The sequence below is a fragment of the Chrysochloris asiatica genome, unplaced genomic scaffold (genome assembly GCF_000296735.1).
Source record: "Chrysochloris asiatica unplaced genomic scaffold, ChrAsi1.0 scaffold00414, whole genome shotgun sequence".
NCBI classification, from domain to species: domain Eukaryota; kingdom Metazoa; phylum Chordata; class Mammalia; order Afrosoricida; family Chrysochloridae; genus Chrysochloris; species Chrysochloris asiatica.
This window is the reverse complement of record NW_006408932.1, coordinates 711579-733734: the sequence shown is the minus strand read 5'-3', so window position 1 is coordinate 733734 and position 22156 is coordinate 711579. Positions and strand designations below refer to the sequence as shown.

General features: G+C 37.1%; 1 pseudogene; it reads right to left on the bottom strand.

The window, feature by feature from the left end:
- LOC102820247 overlaps positions 1–21798 on the bottom strand; it is a 55328-nt pseudogene extending 33530 nt beyond the window's left edge.
- Between the last annotated feature and the right edge of the window lie 358 nt (positions 21799–22156).

Below are 22156 nucleotides of genomic sequence, written 5' to 3'. Positions count from 1 at the left end.
AAAAATTCATGAAGAAATTTTACTATATTTTAATTACATTTTCCATGAATTTTATGATGCACCCTAGTACACTTACCTTAGTTTTATTAGAGTGCCTACAGAAAACCGGAAACAATTACCTGCTGTGAGATGAAAATAAAAATATTTTCAAGTCAGGACTAATATCAAATTTAAACAAAAGTCAAGTAGATATCTTGCCAAATAGTTCAAAGATTTTCAGCAAGCTTATGAGAATGTTGCCCTACAGAAGACAACCAGTTTAGGTGGATTGAGTAATTTAAAGAAACTTGGAAATAACTCAGAGAATTCAAGGCAGAGGGATAGCAAAGAAAGTTAGGGTATCTATTTTTTGAGATTCCAAAAGGGTGATCTTGATAGATTTTTTTCAAAGGATACAGGACCACTGTGGGGACTTATTGTGAAGATATTTTAAGAAAATTGAAAAGTACATTGGTGTGAAAAAGTTCAGGAAATTTGCATCAACATTTTTTTTTGTTTCCATTCATGACAATGAACCTGTTCACCATACAAGGATAAGAAAGCCTGTCCTAAAAATATTTCTCCAAGAAACCCTATCTACATTATAGTCCTGCTCTTACCTATTCAGCCTTCTTTCTGTTTCCCATACCCAAGTGATATTTAAAAGGATCACAATTTAAATACCTCAAGGATTCCAAACTGCCATTTTGATAAGGTGTAAATCAAAGAATGCAGAATTCTTCAGGGAAGGGTTGGAGAGATGAGACACAATGTTCAGAAATGTATAGACCTAGATGGAGGATATGTGAAGGAACAATAGCTTCACATTTTTTATGTTTTTGCTTAATGAAATTTTCTATGATTTTCTAACAATAAATTTTTGCTTATTATAGTCTATAGTAATTCCCTCTGTTACTAATTGTTTGAGATATTCATAAATAATGAGCATGTATTTTTTTTATTCTTTAAATTTTGTCACATAATGCAAAAAAAGATTCTTACAAGGTACTATGGATTGAATTGTGTCCAAACAAAAATGAATGTTTGTTGTCAATCCTAACCTCTATGCATGTAGTTAGTTTATAATTCCATGCAGCTATGGCTTGAATTGTTTTGTTCATGAGGCATGATTAGTGTAGGGTGTGATTTGAATCAATCTCGAATAATATATTTAAAAAGCAAATCAGGACAAGCAAACAAACTGAGATGAGAGAAAAGTGAGTCAAAGCCACGAAAATATCACTCAGGAAAATAAGTTCCAAGAGACAAGAACTGTCTGGAGAAAGAAAGTCCTCCCAAAGAGTTGCACTCTGAAGTCTGGTTCTAGCTTTCTTAAAAAAAGAGAAAGTCTCCATTATCTTAGAGAATACACATGGCAGTAGCAATAGAACAGTGAGGTTAAATGCCCTCTGGTGAGGCTTTTGAAAGCAAACATGAGTTTGTTGTTGGATAATGGAAGAAATGTGGTGCTTTTTTTATGCAGTGGTAAAGAACTTGTCTGAATTATCTTCAAATTTTTAGTGGAAGGTTAAACTTGTAAATGATGAATTTGGGTATCTGGCTGAGGAGATTTCTAAACAAAATCTTAAAGCAGCCACGGGATCTCTCCTTGTTGTTTTTAGTAAAATGTTGGAGGAAAGAGATGGACATAAAATAACCTGTGCAAAATGAAAACAATTCTTAAAGATTTGGAAACTCTGTTTTACAAACTAGGGAAATATGTCCTAGAATTTTTGTCAAGGACATAACTATACAATATTTTGTCAAATAGATTAAGCCTATGACTGATGGATCTACCCAACTACTATAGCAAAAAAAAGTCAGCTTAGCCTGAGGGGAACAGAAAAAGAACAAAATGAGAAAATGTTCTCTGTCTTTTGGAATTGTGTAGGTAGGAAACTTGTCAAAGGAGCTACATCTGTGGTCCCCCAGGAAAGACAATAAACAATACCTGCAGCAGTAAGAGATCAGTAGAACACTTGGAAGAAACACTGGAGGAAGAGTAGCCTCAGTCTCAAAAAGTGAGATAATGGCCTCTAGGGTGTCAAAGTGTAAAACCAGGGCCTCCTAGGTTTCATAGAATTAAATTTTCTCCAACTGGACTCCATAGTGCATGGCTGCCATTCAGTTTGGTCAAGAGATTGGAGCTGCTGTCCAAAGCTGAGGGTGAGGGCCTGTCAGGCATAAGGAACAGAAGAATAAAACATGTCAAGGCCAACAAAGTAGAGTTGCCCCTTGGATAGAATAGGAGAATAAGACTACCCAAAATAAAGGGAGCAGAGTAACCATGCTAGTGGGTCTGGAAATCAGAGCTGAAGGATTTCCATACAGAAATCAGATAATATGGTCAGAACCTAGAGTCTGGAGGCAGAGCCATAACCAAATGATCCCAAAAATCAGGATTATTTTGAAATCTTGAGAGCTAATGTTAATTGTTCTGCTGAATTTTAGACTAGCTTCATGTCCATTGTACCTTCTTCCCCTCTATTTTTTCCCCTTAACATGTAATCAGTGTGTATACCTGTGTCTGTTTCATCATTGTATTTTGGCAACAGATAACTTTTATTCTATATTTCACAGGTTCTCAGATGAAAAGGACTTTTGCCCAAGGATGGAATATGCCTAATGTCTCACCCATATTTGTTTAAGATGGTTTTGAAATGATATTTTGACCTTGGAGTTGATTTAAGCCTATTGGGATTATATAATGGAGTGAAGAACATGAGTTTTGGGGCCAAAGGGTTGAATGTTATGGATTGAATCAAACCAAATCAAGCCCAATGCCACTGAGTCAATTCCAACTGGTAGGCTTGAATCTATGACCTTATGGTTAGTAGTTCAATGCTTATCCTACAGCACAACACCAGAGTTCCATATGGGTTGGATACTATCATCCAAATATATGTATTGTACATCCTATGCTCTATAATTATTAAAATTCTATTTAAAAATGGGTTGTCTTTTCTATGTTAATGAGACAAAATTAGTGTAAGGTGTGATTTGAATAATTTCTTACAAAATACTAAGAGAACAGATTAGGAAAAGCAAGCAAACAGAGAGGGAGAACGAATGTTACATGAATATTATCCAAGACAAGGAGTGTAAAGAGACAAGGATCTTCCTACATAGGCAGCATAAAGACAAAACCTTCCCCTGGAACTGACACCCTAATTTCAGACTTTCTAAATGTGAGAAAATACATTTCTACTTGATAAAGCCATCCACCTATGGTGTTTCTGTTTTAATTGCACTATGTAACAAAGACACAAGACAAATCATATCTGAAACTATTGAAAGGAAAATTGATGTGATCAAGTATAATAAATGGAATCACATTTAGTATAATGTAATTATTTCAAATTAGAGGAACTACATGTTGGGTACATAGGTTTTCAATTGAGCAAGAATATTCTTTTATTTTTCAATTGGGCAAGTAATATACCATAATTGAATAATGTAACAGCATAAATGTCTGAAAGTAGAGCAGAAGAGGACAAAAATATGCCATAAAGGGAGATTCAGATTCTAAAATATGTCGAGTAATATTCAAAATAATGCCTCATCTCCTCCCCTTGGAGGAGTAAATAAGATGCGACGATAGCTACCCAAATATTTTCACCAGTTTTGTGCATCATTTTATTTTGATACATGGAATCTGTTCTGTGAGAAATTAATGGTTATAATCAATGATATTATTATATTTATTTAATCACATCACAGTAAAGTAGTTGAATTTGTCAATTGTTGTTGTTAGGTGCCATTGAGTAGGTACCCACCCATAGTGACCTTGTGCACATCAGAAAGACCCACTGCCTGATCCTGGGCCAAACTCTAATCATTGACATACTTGAGCCCATTCATGCTGCCACTTTGCCAATCCATCTCACTGGAAGTCGTTCTCTTTTTCTCTGACCCTCCACCTTACCAAACATAATATCATTCTCCAGCGATTGGTCCCTCCTGACAAAATGTCCAAAGTATGAAAGATGAAGTTTGGCCATTCTGGCTTCCAAGGAACACTCTGGCTGCACTTCTTCCAAAACAGATCTGTTGGTTCTTTTGACAGCCCATTGCACTTCCAATATTCTCCTCCAACACTATAATTCAAAAGCATCAATTCTTCTACAGTTTTCCTTATTCACTGTCCAGCTTTCACATGCATATGAGGTTATTGAAAATACCATAGCTTGGGTCAGGTGCACCTCGGTCCTTAAGCTGTAATCTTTGCTCTTCAATGCTATAAAAAGGTCTTGTGCAGGAGATTTGCCTAATGCAATATATTGTTTGATATTTTGATGGCTGCTTCCATGAGTGTTGATAGTTGATCTAAGAAGAATGAAGTCCTTGACAACTTCAATCTTTTCTCTGTTGATAAGAATGTTGTCCATTGGTCCAGTGGTGAGGATTTTTGTGTTCTTTACATTGAGATACAATCCATACAGAAGGCTGTGCCCTTTGATCTTCATCAATAAGTATTTTAAGTCCTCTTCACTTTCAGAAAAGCATACCGCAGGTTGTTAATGCATCTTCCTCCGATCCTGATGCTACATTTCTCTTCGTATTACCCAGCTTCTCGAATTATTTGCTCAGCATACTGGTTGAATAACTATGGTGAAAGAATACAACCTTCTTGCACAACTTTCTTAATTTTAAACCATTCAGTGTTCCCAAGTTATGTTCAAGCAACTGCATCTTGGTCCAGGTACATATCCTCATGAGCACAACTTCACAATGTTGTCCATAGCTTGTCATGATCCACACAATTGAATGCCTTTATGTAGTCAATAAAGCACAGACAAACATATTTCTGGTATTCTCTGCTTTCAGCCAAGATCCATCGGACATCAGCAATGATATCCCTGGTTCCACATCATCTTCTGAATCTGGCTTGAACCTCTGTAAGTTCTTTGTCAATATATGATTGTAGCCATTTCTGTATTAGCTTTAGTAAAATTTTACTCACATGGAATATCAAAGAGATTGTCCGATGATTTCTGCATTTCATTTGGTCACCTCCCTTTGGAATGGGCACAAATATGGATCTCTTCCAATCAGTCATCCAGATAGTTGTTTTACAAATTTCTTGGTATAGATGAGAGAGTGGCTCCAGTGCTGCCTCACTTTATTGAAATACTTAAATTTTATTCCATCAGTTCCTAGAGGTCTGTTCTTTGCCAATTCCTTCAATGCACCTTGGATTTCTTCCTTCAGTATCATTGGCTCTTGATCACATGTTATTTCTTGAAATGGTTGAACATCAACCTTTCCTTTTGGTATAGTGACTTTGTAATTCCTTCCATCTTCTTTTGATGCTTTCTGCATCAATCAAAAATTTTCCCAGAGAATCTTTCAATAATGAAAGTCAAGGCTTGAATTGTTTCTTCAGTTCTCCCAGCTTGAGAAATTCTGAGTGTGTTCTTCTTTTTTGGTTTCTGACTCCAGATCTTTGCACATTTTATTGTAGTATTTGACTTTCTCTTCTCAAGCTGACCTTTAAATTTTTCTTTTCAGCACTTGTACCTACTCATTTATTCCATTTGCTTTAGCATCTCTATGCTGGAGAGCAACTTTCAGTGTCTCTTCTGACATCCATCCATTTTGACCTTTTCCTTCTTTCTTGTCTTCTTAATGACTTTTTGCTTTCTTCATATATGATGTTCTTGATGTCATCCCACAACTCTTCTGATCTTTAGTCTTTAGTGTTTAATGTATTGAATCTGTTCTTCAGATGATTTCTAAATTCAGGTGGGATGTATTCAGTGTCATATTTTGGCTCTCATGGACTTGTTTTCATTTTTTACAGGTTCCTCATGAACAGAAGTAAGTGTTCTAGAATACCCATTCTTTACAATGTTATCGATAGTTTGTCATGATCCACACAGTTGAAAGCCTTTGCATCATCAATAACATGTAAATAAACATCTTTCTGAGGCACTTACTCATATTTGCCAAGAAATTTGTACGAAAGCTACCTGGGCAACTAATTGGAAGAGATCCATATTTGTGCCCACTCCAAAAAGACACAACAAACAGAATGTGGAACTCCCCAGACAATATCATTAATATCACATGCCAGTAATATTTTTCTAAAGTTAATTAAACATTGACCGGGAGCTGCCAAAGGTTCAATCCAGATTCAAATGAGGACATGGGATAAGTATTATCATTGTTGACATCAGAAAGACTTTGGCTGGATGCAGAGAATACAGGAAAGAAATTTTTCGTGTTTTATTGATTTCTTCCCTCAATACCATGAGCTCTTGATCATATGCTATCGCTTAAAATGGTTGAACATTGTCCATTTGTTTTTGGTACAGTGACTATGTATATTCTTTCTATAATCTTTTAATGCTTTATGTATCTTTCAATATTTTGCACCTAGGATCTTTCAGTATTTCAAAAAGACAGAAAGAATGCACAGTCACTATACCAAAAACAAATGGACATTATTCAATCATTTCAAAAGATAGCATATGATAAAATCCAATGATACTGAAGGCAGTAGTCCAAGATGTACTGAAGTTATATGAAAGCAAAGAACAAGGTTTTAGAAATGGGTGGAATACAAATTCAACACAGGAGGCACTCACTCATTCATCTATGCAATGGAATTTGGAATACAGCTGTCTGTTCAACAGATTGAAAGAGATCCATGCTGGTGCCCATTCCAAAGAGAGGTGACCCAATGGAATGCAGAGATCATTGGACAGTGTCATTAATATCACATGCAATTAATAAACAAAACCAGAGAAGATTTGATGCATGTGAGTTATGGTGTTGGATAAGAATATTAAAAGTAACATGGTCTGCCAGAAGAACAAACAAATACGTGTTGGAATAAATACAGCCAGAATGTTCCTTGGAACACAAGATGGCCACACTTTGCCTCTTATATTTCAGATATATTGTCAGGAGGGACCAGTTCCTGGAGAAGATCATCATACTAGGTAAAGCGGAGGGTCCATGAAAAAGAGGATGACCCCTAACAAGATGGATTGACACAGAAGCAGCAGCACTGGACTCAAGCTTTAACAGTGATCATGAGGATAGCTCAGGATTGAGGGTGTTGCCTTCTGTTATTCATGAGTAGGAACCGATTTAATGGCACCTGACAGCAACAGAGTGTGGAGCTGTAGGATAATGTGTTGGACTGCAAAGTTGGCTGGAACATGAAAGTCAGCAGTTCAAGCTCACTAGCCTCGCCTCAGAAACCATATATAGCATCGGAGCTCTGGTAGCGTAGTGGTTACGAATCGGGCTGCGAACCTTAAGGTCAGCGGTTCGAAACTACCAGCCGCCCCGTGGTAGAAAGATGAGGCTTTCTACTCCCGTAAGGATTTACACCCTCGGAAACCCTGTACAGGGTCGCTATGGGTCGGAACCGACTCGACGGCACTTAACAACAACAACAAATGAATCAGAATTGACTTGATGCCATTTAATAACAACAGGAATGGGAAAAGGGAGGATAAATCACTAACTAGAGAGTGGGCTCATTAGCTCAGATTAAAGGGAAGGCACAAAAAACAAACAAGCAAGTAAAATCTTTGTGGAGGAATTTTTTTTTTTTTTTTTTTAAAGTGCAGTATTGGAAACCCTATGTGACAGTTCTGCTCTCTCCTAAAGTCCCTGTTAGTTCAAATTGACTCTGTTGCAAATGGCTTGTTTTTTGAGTGGTGCAACAGTTAATGTGTCTGCCTGCTAACTGTAAGTTTCTAGGTCCTTGTTCAGAGATGCATCTCTGAAGGAATTTATTATTTGCTTCCAATAAATAAGTCACTGAAAATCCTATGACACAGGTGAAATTATCATGAATCAAAACTCACTCAAAAGCAACTATCTCTAGTTCAGTATTTGGTATTTATCTTTTTACCATAGTAACTAAACCTGTATGCTGAGCAAATAATTAAAAAATTGAACTACAATGTTAAGTCAAAACCATAGAAACCTTTATTTTAAAAATATTAAAATGTAAAGCTATTGTTTCTTGATATATCCTTCCTCTAGACCTATTTACTTCTGAAGACAATATGTCCATCTTATTAAGAGACTCCAAATTCCTTTAAGATTTGATATATTTCATATTAGATTCATTTGTTGGTATTCAATATTCTTTTTATACAATTGTACCAAAAATATGTTATATTCTGAAATGAAAAAAAAAAAAAAAAACTAAGCTATAAGTATTGTAACAATGTATATTTTCATATTACTCCTAATCTTTTGGGTAATATGGCTAGAACTCTAGATGCTAATAAGGAACCCTGGTAGCATAGTGTGTTACTACTTGGGCTGCTAACTGCAAAGGCAACAGTATGAATCTACCAGTGTCTCCACTGGAAAAAGATGAGGTTTTCTGATCCTGTAAATATTTACAACCATAGAAAGCCTATCCAGGGGTTGCTATGAGTTGAAAATAACTTGACAGAACACAATTAGCACCAACACTGTGGATGTTTATGAAAATTTTCATATAATAAATTCTTTTTGAGAAATTTGTAATGCAAGAAAGACAATGTTTATATTAATTAGAAATCCTGGATACATGTTGGAAAATCTCCTTTTTATCTCAATAATTTCTACATTGACTCTCAACTATAAAACTAGAATGACTATCTAGTTTTGCCTTGCATCATTTTTGCAAGATTAATGATGGTATGTAGTCCCTAAAAGCTAAACAAATATTTTGATACTTCTTGTCATTTTCATTGGGAAATAGTTTCTCAAATTTCCCACTGAAATTATGTTTAAAGTTATTTTGAAGAGCACATTCAATTACCTCCTAAAATAAAAAGATGCATGTGCAGTTAGTTCATCAAATTAAAAACAAAAAACATAAAAAACCTCATTCAGAGAAACTCTTGATGCATCAATAACCAATGTGTATAATAAATTGTCTATTTGCATCAGTAAAAATTAATAATTGTTAGTATATGTGAATTAAAACTACTTTCCCATCTAGTATATTGCTTTGGTTGGTTATGTGTCATGGTGTCAGTTCTGACTCATAGCAATGCTGTATAGGGTTTCCGAGACTTATTTTGCTAGATATGTGTCTTCTTTCTTAAAGATATATTTAGCATTAAGGAATGGAATTAGAAATTAGACATTTATTCTCTCTGCATGTCCATCTGTCTATTTATCTCTTGAGCATATGAGGTTAATAGCAAAGCTCCTCTCTAATCAAAAGTTGATAAAGTGACAAATGTGCTGTATCCAACTGACAAGTTGAAGATAGAAAAGGTTAATATAGAAAACCAAGAGAAAGAATAACTTGTTTTACCCGCTAAATCACCTGCTGAAGATGAGAAAGACCTTTGTCCCCAACCTGGAATGAAATCAGGTGAGAGCAATCTATAATAGGGTCAGCCAATATTGTGAAAAAATGACATTCCTTCAACATATCTGTATCTCTTCCTAATCTATGCATTTGCCTTCTTTACCTATATTATGCTGCATCAAAATCTTCCTCTTCTTCAGTCTAAATTCTTGCCTTCTGTGCTTCCACTTGCTTGGCTAATGTTTCCTTAGCGATTCAAAAACGAATCACAATAAACCCATACACTCACAATAGGAGCTAAAAATACATTTTAATTCAATGAATGGAGCTAAGAGGGCTGGAAAATAACAATGATGGTATGTCATAAAATATGCAGATTTAAAGCTACTCACAGAGGAGAGATAATTATTTGTCCAGTTTAAGTGAAACTATAGCAACTCGGCCTTTTTTATTGCTGAATTTAAGTTTTAACCAATAAACTAAAAAAGAGATAAAAGACTTTTTTTAGCGGAAATTCAATTAAGTCTCTCATTTCAATCAAAGATAGTTCTATGCATTTTTAAATGAATACGATTTTAATGTTTTAAATTTGGAGTATTCTCTGTTATGTAAGAAGTTGCATTAAAAGGAAAAATGCAAAATTTCTAGAAAATTGTAAGACATTCTTAATTTAATGCAGCATTGTACTAGAGCACAATGGAATACATTCTTATCAAAAACAGTCTTACAATTTAAATCATGAAACAGCAATATAATTAAAGTCAGGGTGCTTTAAAAAAGAATTTGTCTTCTTTTACAGGGTAAGGGATCCTTTGAGAAACAATCTCAAAGGCAAATCATGCCATAAAATCAAGACAAGAAAGTTTGGGCTCAATTAGGAAAAGTAGGCGATTTGAAAATTTTCTCCTATGTCATTAGAAAAACACGCAAAATATTTTTGTGTGAAAATTTTGTATTTATGTGAGGACATTTTTTAAAGGATCTCCCTCAGATCACCAATATGATCTTTACTTTGTCTAAGACACTGAATTTTGTGACAATGTCTTTTTCATAAAATGATAGAGATGTAAGATTAATAGAGATGATGCATTTTTAGCACAAGGCCTACCACGTGTTCCACAATCAACGAGAGGAAGTCATAGCACAAAATGTTAAGAACTGGGCTACTTACCAAAAGGGTTGCACTTCAAATCCACACAGATACACATCAGAAGAACAGCCACAGCCAGTGGAGATTGTTTGAAGTGTACTTTTTAAAAAATGAAATAGGTCGTTTTTCATTCCCCCTCATTAATGTAGTTGTAATTTTTCCAGTGATTTGAATAATGTGCCATAAAAACTAATGTGTCAATCAAACTACACTGATGAGCTCAGATGCAGGTGAGAGAGAGATTGAGGGAGAGTGAGAAGAAAATAATATTTAGAAAATTATTATTACTAAATGGCTAATAAAACCAATTTATGAATACCAACATATGACCTTGGACACATCCCACCTGAATTTAGAGATCATCTCAAGAACAGATTTGGTGAATTAGGCACTAAATACTGAAGACCAGCAGAGTTGTGGGATGAATGACATCAAGAACATCATATAGGAAGAAAGAAAAAGTTCTTTAAGAAGACAGGAAAGAAGAAACAAACCAAAATGGATGTAAGAAGAGGCTCTGAAACTTGCTCCTCAGATTAGAGATGCTAAAGCAAATGTAAGAAATAAGAAGAGCTGCATATAAAATTTAAAAGAGCAACCCCCCCAAAAAAAGTCAAATTACAATGAAATGTACAAAGATACCTAGTTAGAAACCTAAAGACAAGAACATGCTCAGCATTTCTCAAGCTGAGGGACGTGAAGGAAAAAAATCAATCCTCAATTGCAATACTGAAAGATTTTATGGACAAAATATTGAATGATGCAAAAAGCATCAAGAGAAGATGGAAGAAATAAACCGAGTCACTGTACTAAGAAGAAATGGTTGATGAAAACCATTGTAAGAGCCAGCTAATGATGAAGAGCCAGTGGCACTAAAGGAAGAAGTTCAAGTTCACTGAAGGCATTAGCAAAGAACACGGGTCAGGGAATTAATGAAATTCAAATTAAAATCTTCCAACAAACTATGTAAAATTTTGAAGACAGCAACTGATTGTAAGAGATCCATATTGTGCACATTTCAAAGAGAGGTGACTTAACAGAATGCAGAAATAGGTGGATAATATCGTTAATATTGTATGCAAATAAAATGATTCAAAGATAATTAAAAAATGGCTGTAACCATAAGGTGACAGAGAACTCTCAGAGGTTCTAGGCAGAATAAGAACAAGGTATACAATTGCTAATGTCAGGTGGATCTTGGTTGAAAGCAGAGAATACCAGAAAGATGTTACCTATGCTCTAATGACTACTCAAAGGCTTTCAATTTTGTGGATCGTGACAAGCTATTGACAACATTGCAGAGTATGAGTATTCCAGAATACTCATGAGAAACCTGTACATAGACCAAGAGACAGTTTTTTGAACAGGACAAGGAGACACTGACTGGTTTAAAATTAGAAAAGGTATGTGCCAGTGTTGTATTCTTTCACCATACTTATTTAATCTTTATGCTAACCAAATAATTTGAGAAGCTGAATTATATGAACAAAAAGCATGACCTGAAGGAAAACTCACTAACAATGTGTGATATGCAGATGATACAACTTTGCTTGCTGAAAACAAAGAGGACGTAAAATACTTTCTGATGAACATCAAAGATCACAGCCTGTAGAATGAGTTGCTCTTCAATGTAAAGAAAACAAAAATCTTCACCACTGGAACAATGAACAACATACACATAAATGGAGAAAAGATTGAAGTTGTCAAGACTTCATTTTTCTCAGGTCAACCATCCACACTCAAGGAAGCAGCAATAAAGAAATCAAAAGATGTATTGCATTAGGTAAATCTACTGCACAAGACCTCTTTAAAGTGTTGAAGAGCAAAGATGTCAGTTTGAGGACCCAACCCACAGTATTTTCAATAACCTCATATGTGTGTGAAAATTGGGCAATGAATAAAGAAAGCCATAGAGGAACTGATGGATTTGAGTTGTGATGCTGGAGGAGAATATTAAAAATACCATGGGCCGGTAAAAGAACAAAGAAATCTATGTTGGAAGAAGTACAACCTTAGAAGTTCCTTAGAAACCAAGATGGCCACACTTCATCTCTCATACTTCAAACATATTATCAGAAGGGATCAGTGCCTGGAGAAGGACATCATATTTGGTAAAGTGGTTGTTGTCTTTAAGTGTCATTGAGTCTGTTCCAGGTAATAGCAACACTGCATAAGGGACTCAAGGAGCACCTGGTAAGTTTGAACTACAGGTTTGTAATTCAAGCCAAGCTTTTGGTCTACTGCTTCATCCCACTGCACCACCCCAGAACTCCTGGTAAAGTGGAAGATCAACAAAAACAGGACGATCACCCAGTGAGATGGATTGGGACAGTGGTATAAGCATTCAGTTCAAGTGTGGCAACCGTTTTGAGATTGGTTCAGAACCGGGCAGTTCTTTGTTCTGTTGTGCATAAATTCACTCTGAGCCATTACCGACTTGACACCACCTATCAACAACAGCAATAAAAGTTTTTGGATTAGAGATTAGTTTTTACTGGAAAGATATTTTTCCAGGCAAATTATTATGAATTTACTCTCCCCCTGGATTACAAGAATTGCTAATTTTCTGCTTAAAGGATTCAGAATATTAATATGAAATGCATGCTTTGAGGATTAAGCATCAAAGTTGCTATTCATTATTGAAATTAATCAATGGCTAAGGGACTATGCAGATTTCTTTTAGTAGAAAACATTAACTTTAAAGGAATAAACTGCTAAGAAATGTGACTAAATATGGCTATTATTTATTAAGTGTTTATAGTGTTATGGAAGTTTGACTTTGTTCTATGTAATTCAAGAATAAAATAAAACATTTTGCCATCAAAGTTATTTTACCAGGACTCTGATAAAATTTTAATTTATTGATGCTCTAGCTAATATTAATTGTTGTTGTTCCAACTCAAAGGGGACCCCTCTTGGGCTTAACAGAACTGTCCCATAGGGTTGCTAAGGCTGTAAACATTTGCAAAAGCAGACTGTTAACATCTTTCTTTCATGGAGTGGCTGGTGAGTTTAAACCACTAAACTTTTCATTAGCAACCTCATGCATTGACCACTGTGCCACAAGGGCTTCTTCAGTTTAAAGTACATCCACTTCTCACTTAACATGACTAGTTACCAAAGAACAGGTAATTATGCAAAAACTGGCATTATATGAAAATGAAGGTTGACCACATCACTGTACCCCCTCATCTATATTGTGAATCTCCAACTAGGTCCCTAATAAGATCACCTGTCACCACTACCTCCTTTTTACCCATGTTTCCTCAAGAGAGCTTGGCCCAGTTGCCATTTGCAGGGGAAGGACACCCAATTATCCAGAGCCAGGTGACCCAAGTGCTAACCTGTCTCCATCCTTGGTGTGTTCTCCCTCTCCTGCCTATAGTACAGTGTATGAACCATGCATATGTCAAAGGACATAGATGCTACAGGAGTGGTGCATACTGCCTACTGGGTCCGTCCCCCTGCCAACTGCTTGCACATGCATTTCTCAGCTCTTGCTAGGCAACCTAGCCTCTTATTACCCCATGTTCCCACGAGAATTAACAGTGCAATGCTTTCTCTGAGATCAGAATAGGCAGGCTCAGTCTTTTCCCATCACTTTAAACAGTAGATGCCCTTTGTCACTCATCTTCTGACTCTTTTCCCACTCAGATAGCTTTCCTGCTGTACAGTGTGGTCATCTGACACGGGGCCACATGCTATCTGGGCACTGGAGTGTCTGCCTTCGGGGTGCTCCTAACCACTACCAGGCCTATACCTGTCACCCTTCAGAGCTGAGTTCTGAGGCTAAACTCCAGGGTCTCACTTTCACCTTGGACTCAAGACCAGTCCACCTGTAGGATACTGGCTACTGCTGCCCAAGCTTCAGCACCTTCTAGGCACCCAAGACCCACTGGACAGTATCCTATCTCCACTGGTCCCACTCCAGCTTCCCCTCCACTCTGCATAGCACACCAGCATCTAAGGGAAACCACACACTCTGGCACTTCATAAGAAGTGAAATAAAATCTTTCTCCATGCATACAGGGTCAGAAATCTCAGTGATCCTTATTGCCCAATGCCATCATCAATGCAGCAAATATTTAGATGGTACTTTTTTTACTATTGGCATAAATGTGAAACATTGGATAATGAGATAGGCAGGAAGTGAGATATAAATGTATACTCTTCAATTTTGTGAGCAAAGAAATTATATATGCTTCAGTATTTTCCTTTCTTTATGTCTATGATTTTAATTAATAATGTATTTTAAGTTTATATTTTTATTTTCTTCTGTTTCATTGAACTTTCTTTCCACGGACTTTTAGTTTAATCTATAGGGGATCAAAGAGAAATAGATATCTTATGATCCAGCAATTCCTCTACTTGGTATTTACCCACAAGAAATATGAGCAATAACATAAGTAGATATACGCACACCAATGTTCATAGCAATACTATTCACAACAGCAAAAAGATGGAGACAGCCAAAGTGCCCATCAACTGAATAATGGATAAACAAACAGTTGTACATACACACAATGAAGTATTATGCTACTTTGAAGAATAACAAGTAAGCTGCAAGCAACCACATAATGTGGTTGAACTTTGAGGACATTATGTTGAGTGGAATTAGTCAGTCACAAAAGGAGAAATACTGCATAGGACCACTACTGTAAAAGTCTAAGAAAAATAACCCATACTAAAGGGGGAGGGGGGTTTGCTGGCTACTGGGATTTAGGGGGTGGGATGAGGGGAGGGAGGGGAAGGTGGAGCACAGGGAAGGGAATAGACACAGGATAGTTTGGGTGCTAGAAAGGGGGGCAATATACAAGAAGGGGGAGGTGAATGGAAGAACGAAGTAGACGGGAAAACAATTAGACAGGTTTGCATGGGCTAAGTGGGACAGAGGTAAATAATGATGTATGCACAACCTTGGAAAAACAGGGCTCTGAGTACAGGGATTAAGACATGTTTGGAATGGAGAAAAAGGGGAAAATAATGTTAAGATGCTTGGTTGTCTTTTGAATCTTGGTTTCCCTGGTATACCATTATAAAACAGACACTGGAGGGGGAGAGAAAACAATAGCCAGAAATATCACCACAGAAAGCTTATGTCCATTTTCAGCCTATAACTGATTGGGATATCTAATATTGGGCTACAACATGCCCAGTGAAGGTGGCTTCCTGTGGAGCCTCTGCATTACAAAAGACCATAGGTGGAGTCCTGAACAGCGTCTAGAATCTTCAGAGGTGGGAAATCTCCACTTGAAAAGACAAGCAGACCAGCCTGGAATGGCTAGAAGAACAGAAGATATTTCTTGAAAGAAAGACCTACAGGAAAAATACAAAACAGTAACAGCAGACTGACTGATTACTGTAAGAATAATCAAGTTGCTTGCCCAGGATACCTCAAGGTAAGTGGTTGGGTCCCCTCAGAGCAAACCCCCTTCCAAGACTAAGACTCAATGGGATTACACACTCTGATTGGTTATCATATTTGTCACAAATAAGGGGAAGTGAGGGAAAAACAGCAATGAAGCTGTGAGCTAAGACCTACAACATTCAACAGACTCCTGTGAACTTGGACTTGGTTGGCCAGTAAGTGTTGCAAGACCTGGGGACTCTTGGGTCCAGAGTCAGAGACATAACCACAGAGGACTAGAGTGGAAAGTGAAGCATCCGGCTGATAAGAAGAGACGGCATATGCACAAGAACATCCACAATTGCACATAATACCCACTTGACCTGGCTTCAATGACTGGATGATCAGAGCTCAACTAGAAGAAGAAAGAAGAGGGAAAAAAAGAGTAATTTAATACAAATTTATGAACTTTACCTACACCTATGGATGCAGTAGCTCAAAAGAGGGAAAAATCTTTACAACGAGGATCATTCCACCTCTTCCATACACAGAGTAGACAGGTATGGGAACTTGGACATTGGCTACTCAAAATGGGGGGGGGGCAGGGAGGGGCTTCAAAAGCAAGAAGTGAGTGGCTTACAAGCTTTCAAGAAGGAATCTAGATCCAAAGAGCGTGGAGGAAGGTAGAATCTCCACTGAGTAGTATCCAATCTGTCTAGGCGGGGCTGATGAAAGGAAATGCAGATAGGTCTCTTGTGATACATTAGTGAATAATTGTTATCAGAACTGATTGTGAGGGCTGGAAATGAAAAGGCAGACATTTGTAGCAAGGAGGGGAGTGATTAGACTTTGCAGTGTAGGAGCAGAGGTCCCTGGGTATATCAAGAGAGAAGAGCGGAGAGCGGGACCCTATCCAGAGAAGCAGTGATGTCATAGATGGAGGCAGAGACGATGATGTGGAGAGATAGAGCGGCTGGGGACTTTAGACCAAGAAAGGGAGAGGGGCTGCATGCTGACAACTGGGGAGGCAGGCTTGCAGGGTATACCCTGTGGGTGGTTGTTGATGTATTGAGGAGATTGTAACCATGGCAATGAAATGATATACGATAGGATGAATGTAAAGCTAATGTTCTCCCATGTAAGCTACCACATAATTCACAATAAAACATTTAAAAAAAAATTAACAACAAAGTAGAGAAAAAGCAAAATGAAAATTTAAAAAAAAAAAAACAACAACTCATAATACATAAAACAATTAAATGGTATGATCCACAAACATAAACTTGGTCAGAGAATCCAGACTTTCAAGAAATAAGAAAGTGGTAGTGGTTGTATGACACCAAGTCTGTTCCATCTCATAGCGACCCTGTATAGGGTTTCCAAGGCTATGAATCTTTATGGAAGAAGAAAGCCTCATCCTGCTCCCACATAGTGATTGGTAGATTCAAACTTATGGCCTGGAGTTAGAAAACCAAAGGAAAGAAAATGCTCAGAACTTCTCAAGCAGAAAGAATTGAAGAAACAAATCTCAAGTCTTAACTTGTAATATTGAAGTTACTATGAGCAAGGTTACTATGTTTTGGAAGAGGTATAGCTAGAGTGCTCCTTGAAAGCCACGATGGCCAGACTTTGTCTCTCATACTCAGACATATTGTCAGAAAGGACAAGTCACTGGAGAAGGATATCGTGTTTGGTAGTGGAGGGGTGGAAAAAAAAGAGGCAGACCCCCCAACCAAAAAGGAAGAACATGCTCAGCATTTCTCAAGTTGGGGGAACTGAAGAAAAAATTCAAGCCTCAACTTTCGTTATTGAAAGATTCTCTGGGCAAATTACTGAATGATACACAAAGCATCAAGAGAAGATGGAAGGAATACACAAGAGTCACTGTACCAAAAGGAAATGGTTACTGTTCAACCATTTCAAGAGGCCGCCAACCTCAAGGTCAGCAGTTTGAAACTCCCAGCGGTTCCGCGGAGAAAGATGAGGCGTTCTGCTCCCGTAAAGATTTACAGTCTCAGAAACCACGTACCGGGTTACTATGAGTTGGAACCAACTTCACGATACTTAAAAACATCAATATGATCAAGAGCTAATGATACTGAAGGAGGAAGTCCAATGTGCATTGAAGGAATTGGCAAAGAAAAAGGCACCAGGAATTGATGGAATAAAAATTGAAATCTTTCAAGAAAGTGAGTCGGCACAGGAGGCACTAACTTATTTCTGCCAAGAAATTTGGAAGACAACTATCTGGCCAACTGATTGGATGAGATCCGTACGTGTGCCCTTTCCAAAGAAAGGTGAACCAACAGAATGCAGAAATCATTGGACAATCTCTTTGATATCCCATGTGAGGAAAGTTTTGCTAAAGGTAACACAGAAATGGCTACAATCATACATTGACAGAGAACTTGCAGAGGTTCCAGCAGGATTCAGAAGAGGCCGTGGAATGAGGGATATCATTGCTGATGTCCAATGGAACTTGGCTGAAAGCAGAGAATACCAGAAAGATGTTTACCTGCACTTTATTGACTACACAAAGGCTTTTGATTGTGTGGATCATGACAAGCTATGGAAAACATTGCAAAGTACGAGTATGCTGGAACACTTAATTGTGCTCATGAGGAATCTGTACCTGGACCAAGAAGCAGATGTTCGAACAGTACATGGGAACACTGAATGATTTAAAATCAAAAAGGTGTGCGACAAGGTTGTATTCTTTCACCATATTTATTCAACTTGTATGCTGACTAAATAATTTGAGAAGCTGGGTTATATGAAGAAAAATGTGGCATCAGGATCGGAGGAAGACTCATTAACAACCTGTGATATGCAGATGATACAACCTTGCTTGCTGAGAGTGAAGAGGACTTAAAACATTTACTGATGAAGATCAAAGAGCACAGCCTTCAGTATGGATTACATCTCAATGTAAAGAAAACAAAAGCCTTCACCACTGGATCAATAAACAACATTCTTATCAACGGAGAAATTATTGAAGTTGTCAAGGACTTCATTCTTCTTGGATCAACTATCAACACTCATGGAAGCAGCAGTCAAGATATCAAACGATGTATTGCTTTAGGTAAATCTGCCTTACAGGACCTTTTTAAAGTGTTGAAGAGCAAAAACGTCAGCTTGAAGACTAAGGTGCGCCTGACCCAAGCTATGGTATTTTCAACAACCTCATATGCATGTGAAAACTGGACAGTGAATAAGGAAGACTGTATAAGAATTGATGCTTTTGAGTTATGGTGTTGGAGGAGACTATTGAAAGTGCCATGGGCTGCCAAAAGAACCAATAGATCCATTTTGGAAGAAGTGCAGCCAGAGTGCTCCTCAGAGGCCAGGATGGACAAACTTCGTCTCTCATACTTCAGACATGTTGTTCGGAGGGACCAGTCACTGGAGAAGGATATCATATTTGGTAAGGTAAAGGGTCAGAGAAAAAGAGGAAGACCCCCACCGAGATGTATTGGCCAAGTGGCAGCATTGATGGACTCAAGTGTGGCAACAGTAGGGAGGTTGGCCCAACATCAGGCAGTGTTTCCTTCTGCTGTGCATAAGGTTGCTATGGTTGGGTACTGACTCCATGGCCCCTAACAACAACAACATCAACAATAACCTTAGGCATAGCAACGACTATGTGATTGGCCCAGGTCAGGGCAGTGTTTTGCTGGGCATAGGTCACTATGAATCAGAACCGACTTGATGGCATCTTACAACAACATGAGCAAAATATTAAATGATGCAGAAAGTATCAAAAAAAGGTGGAAGGAATACACAGTCACTGTACCACAAAGAAATGGTTGATGTTCAACAATTTCAAGAGGCAACATATGATCAAGAACCAATAGTAATGAACGAAGAAGTCTAAGCTTCACTGAAGGCAAAGAGATGTGACACAATGGAATGCGGAAATAATCAGAGAATATTATTACTATCCCTTGCAAGTAAAATGCTGCTAAAGATAATTTTAAAAATTGGCTACAAAGCACATTGACAGGCAACCGTCAGAGGTTCAAGCCATATTCAGACAAGGACATTGAATAAGGGATGTCATTGCTGATGTCAGATGGATTCTGGCTGAAAGCAGATAATGCTGGAAAGATGTTTACCTGTGATTTTGACAATACAAAAGCTTTTAATGTGTGAGTCAAGACAAGCTATGGACAATATTGCAGGGATTGGGTATTTTGAAACACTTAATTGTGTTCATGAGGAACCTGCACATAGACCAAGAGTCAGCCAATCAAATAGAATAAGGGAATACTGATTGTTTTAAAATCTAGAAAGCTGTGGGCCAGGGTTGTATTCTTTCAATCTGTATAATGAGTAACTGAGTTATATGAAGAAGCACATGGCATCAAGATTTGAGGAAGACTCATAAACAACCTGTGATATGCAGATGTTACAACCTTGCTTGCTGAAAGCCAAGAGGACTTAAAATACTTACAGGTAAAGATAAAAGACCCCAGTCATTTACACCATGTCAAAATGGCAGTTTGGGCATCCGTGTGGGGTTCAAATCAAATTTCTTTTAAATATCAAATGATGTTTGGAAACAAAAGAAGTGTAAAAGAGCAAAATCAGGAGTGTGTGGTAGATAGGGTTAAGATTTTCCAACAAAATTATTGTTGGGCAGCCTTTTTTACTCTGGAATAATGAGTGGAGTGTATTAGCATCATCTAAATTTTTTTTTTCCTCAGATTTCCTGAACTTTTTCTCAGCAATGAAGTTTATAATTTTCTTAAACCTTCTTCATAATAAGTTGCCTATGTCATTCTATATATACTGTCCTTCTATATAATCATAGTTTGGCATTGTAGGATCAGCACTGGATTGTGAACCACAAGGTCACCAGTTCAAATCCTCAGAAACCCTACCCAGAGTCACTATGAGTTGGACCTGATTCAGCAACCCTTAACAATAACAACAACAACTTGTAATCAATAAAGATGATCACTTGTGACTTCCCCAAATACAGTCATTGTAACCTTTTGTGCTGACTAATATGCCTTCAATTTAACTGATGAATCAGAACCTCTTGAAACTCAATTTTTATTGGAACTTAGGTTGGTTTTAACTGCAAGGTTGGTGGTTCAAACTCACCAGCTGTTCCTGGGAAACCCTCTATACGGTCGCTATGAGTCAGAATCGACTCAACAACAACAACAAAAAAAAACCAACAACAAAGGGACTTACAATCTTGGGGCCATGTTTTTGGATAAGCATTGGACTTTTATCCACAAAGTCAGTGATTCAAACCCAGCAGAAACTACTTAGAAACTCTCTACAGGGTCACGATGAGTCAAAATTTTACTTGGTAGCACTTAACAACAAGAAGACTTAGACAAATGCATTACTGAGATAACTTGTCTACAGCCATCCACTGATCAAATAGAGATTTTTCCACATGTTTTGTTTATAATAAACCTGTGCATATATAAACTGTAAACTTCATAGCATTTTTTTTTTTTACTTACTCTCTTGTGTGTATGTTTGGGTATGTTCATTTATGGGTCTGTGTATAATTAATCAACAAATCACTAACACAATAGATTATTATTTAAAATACAGATTTCCAAGTCCTGCTTTTAAATATTATGATTCATTTTCTAAGAAATCTGCATGCCAATAATCATATGAAAACTTTAGAAGGTCATCGTTCAATCACAATTAGAAATAATGCTTTAAAATATTTATTTTAAATGCTAATCATATAGTCACATACTTGCTTGAATTGTATTTTAAAAGCTTATTTTGTTCACATGTTTGTTCAACTAAATTTTAAGCTCTTGGCTCTAAATATTACACTGTTTTGTGCCACCCATAGAGACAAACATAGTACTATTCACACTAGGCATTAAATGTAAGTACTAGTAAATAAAAATTTCCAATACTGCTAGCTCTCTTAGATATATATTTTTAAATGTGACCATGAGTTTTAACTGATAATTTCCTGAACACACACTTGTTTGAATAATACTCCAGGACTCCAAACAAATAAAACTCCAAATCCATTTGTAGTGGATTCGGAGTCATGGCAACGGTATAGGACAAAGCAGAAGTGTCCTTATATTCTCCATAATCTTTATGCAAAAATGTCTTCCTTATTTTTCTCCGGCAGTGTGACTAGTGGGTCAGAACTACCAACATTTTGACACTTAGCTACACCACTGCTAGGACTCCTTATAATTGAAATACACCATTGTTAATAATCAGGTATTCACCTGCAATGAAAGATATTAAGGAGAAGGACTAGGACATATGCCTTACATACATGGCAATAATGAACACAGAACAAATGGACAAAATTAGAGCAAAAAAATATATAGGTTAGGACAAGGAAGATGGATTTTACCAATTCTCTCATGAATGACCTTTTGGATGTTATCTTGCA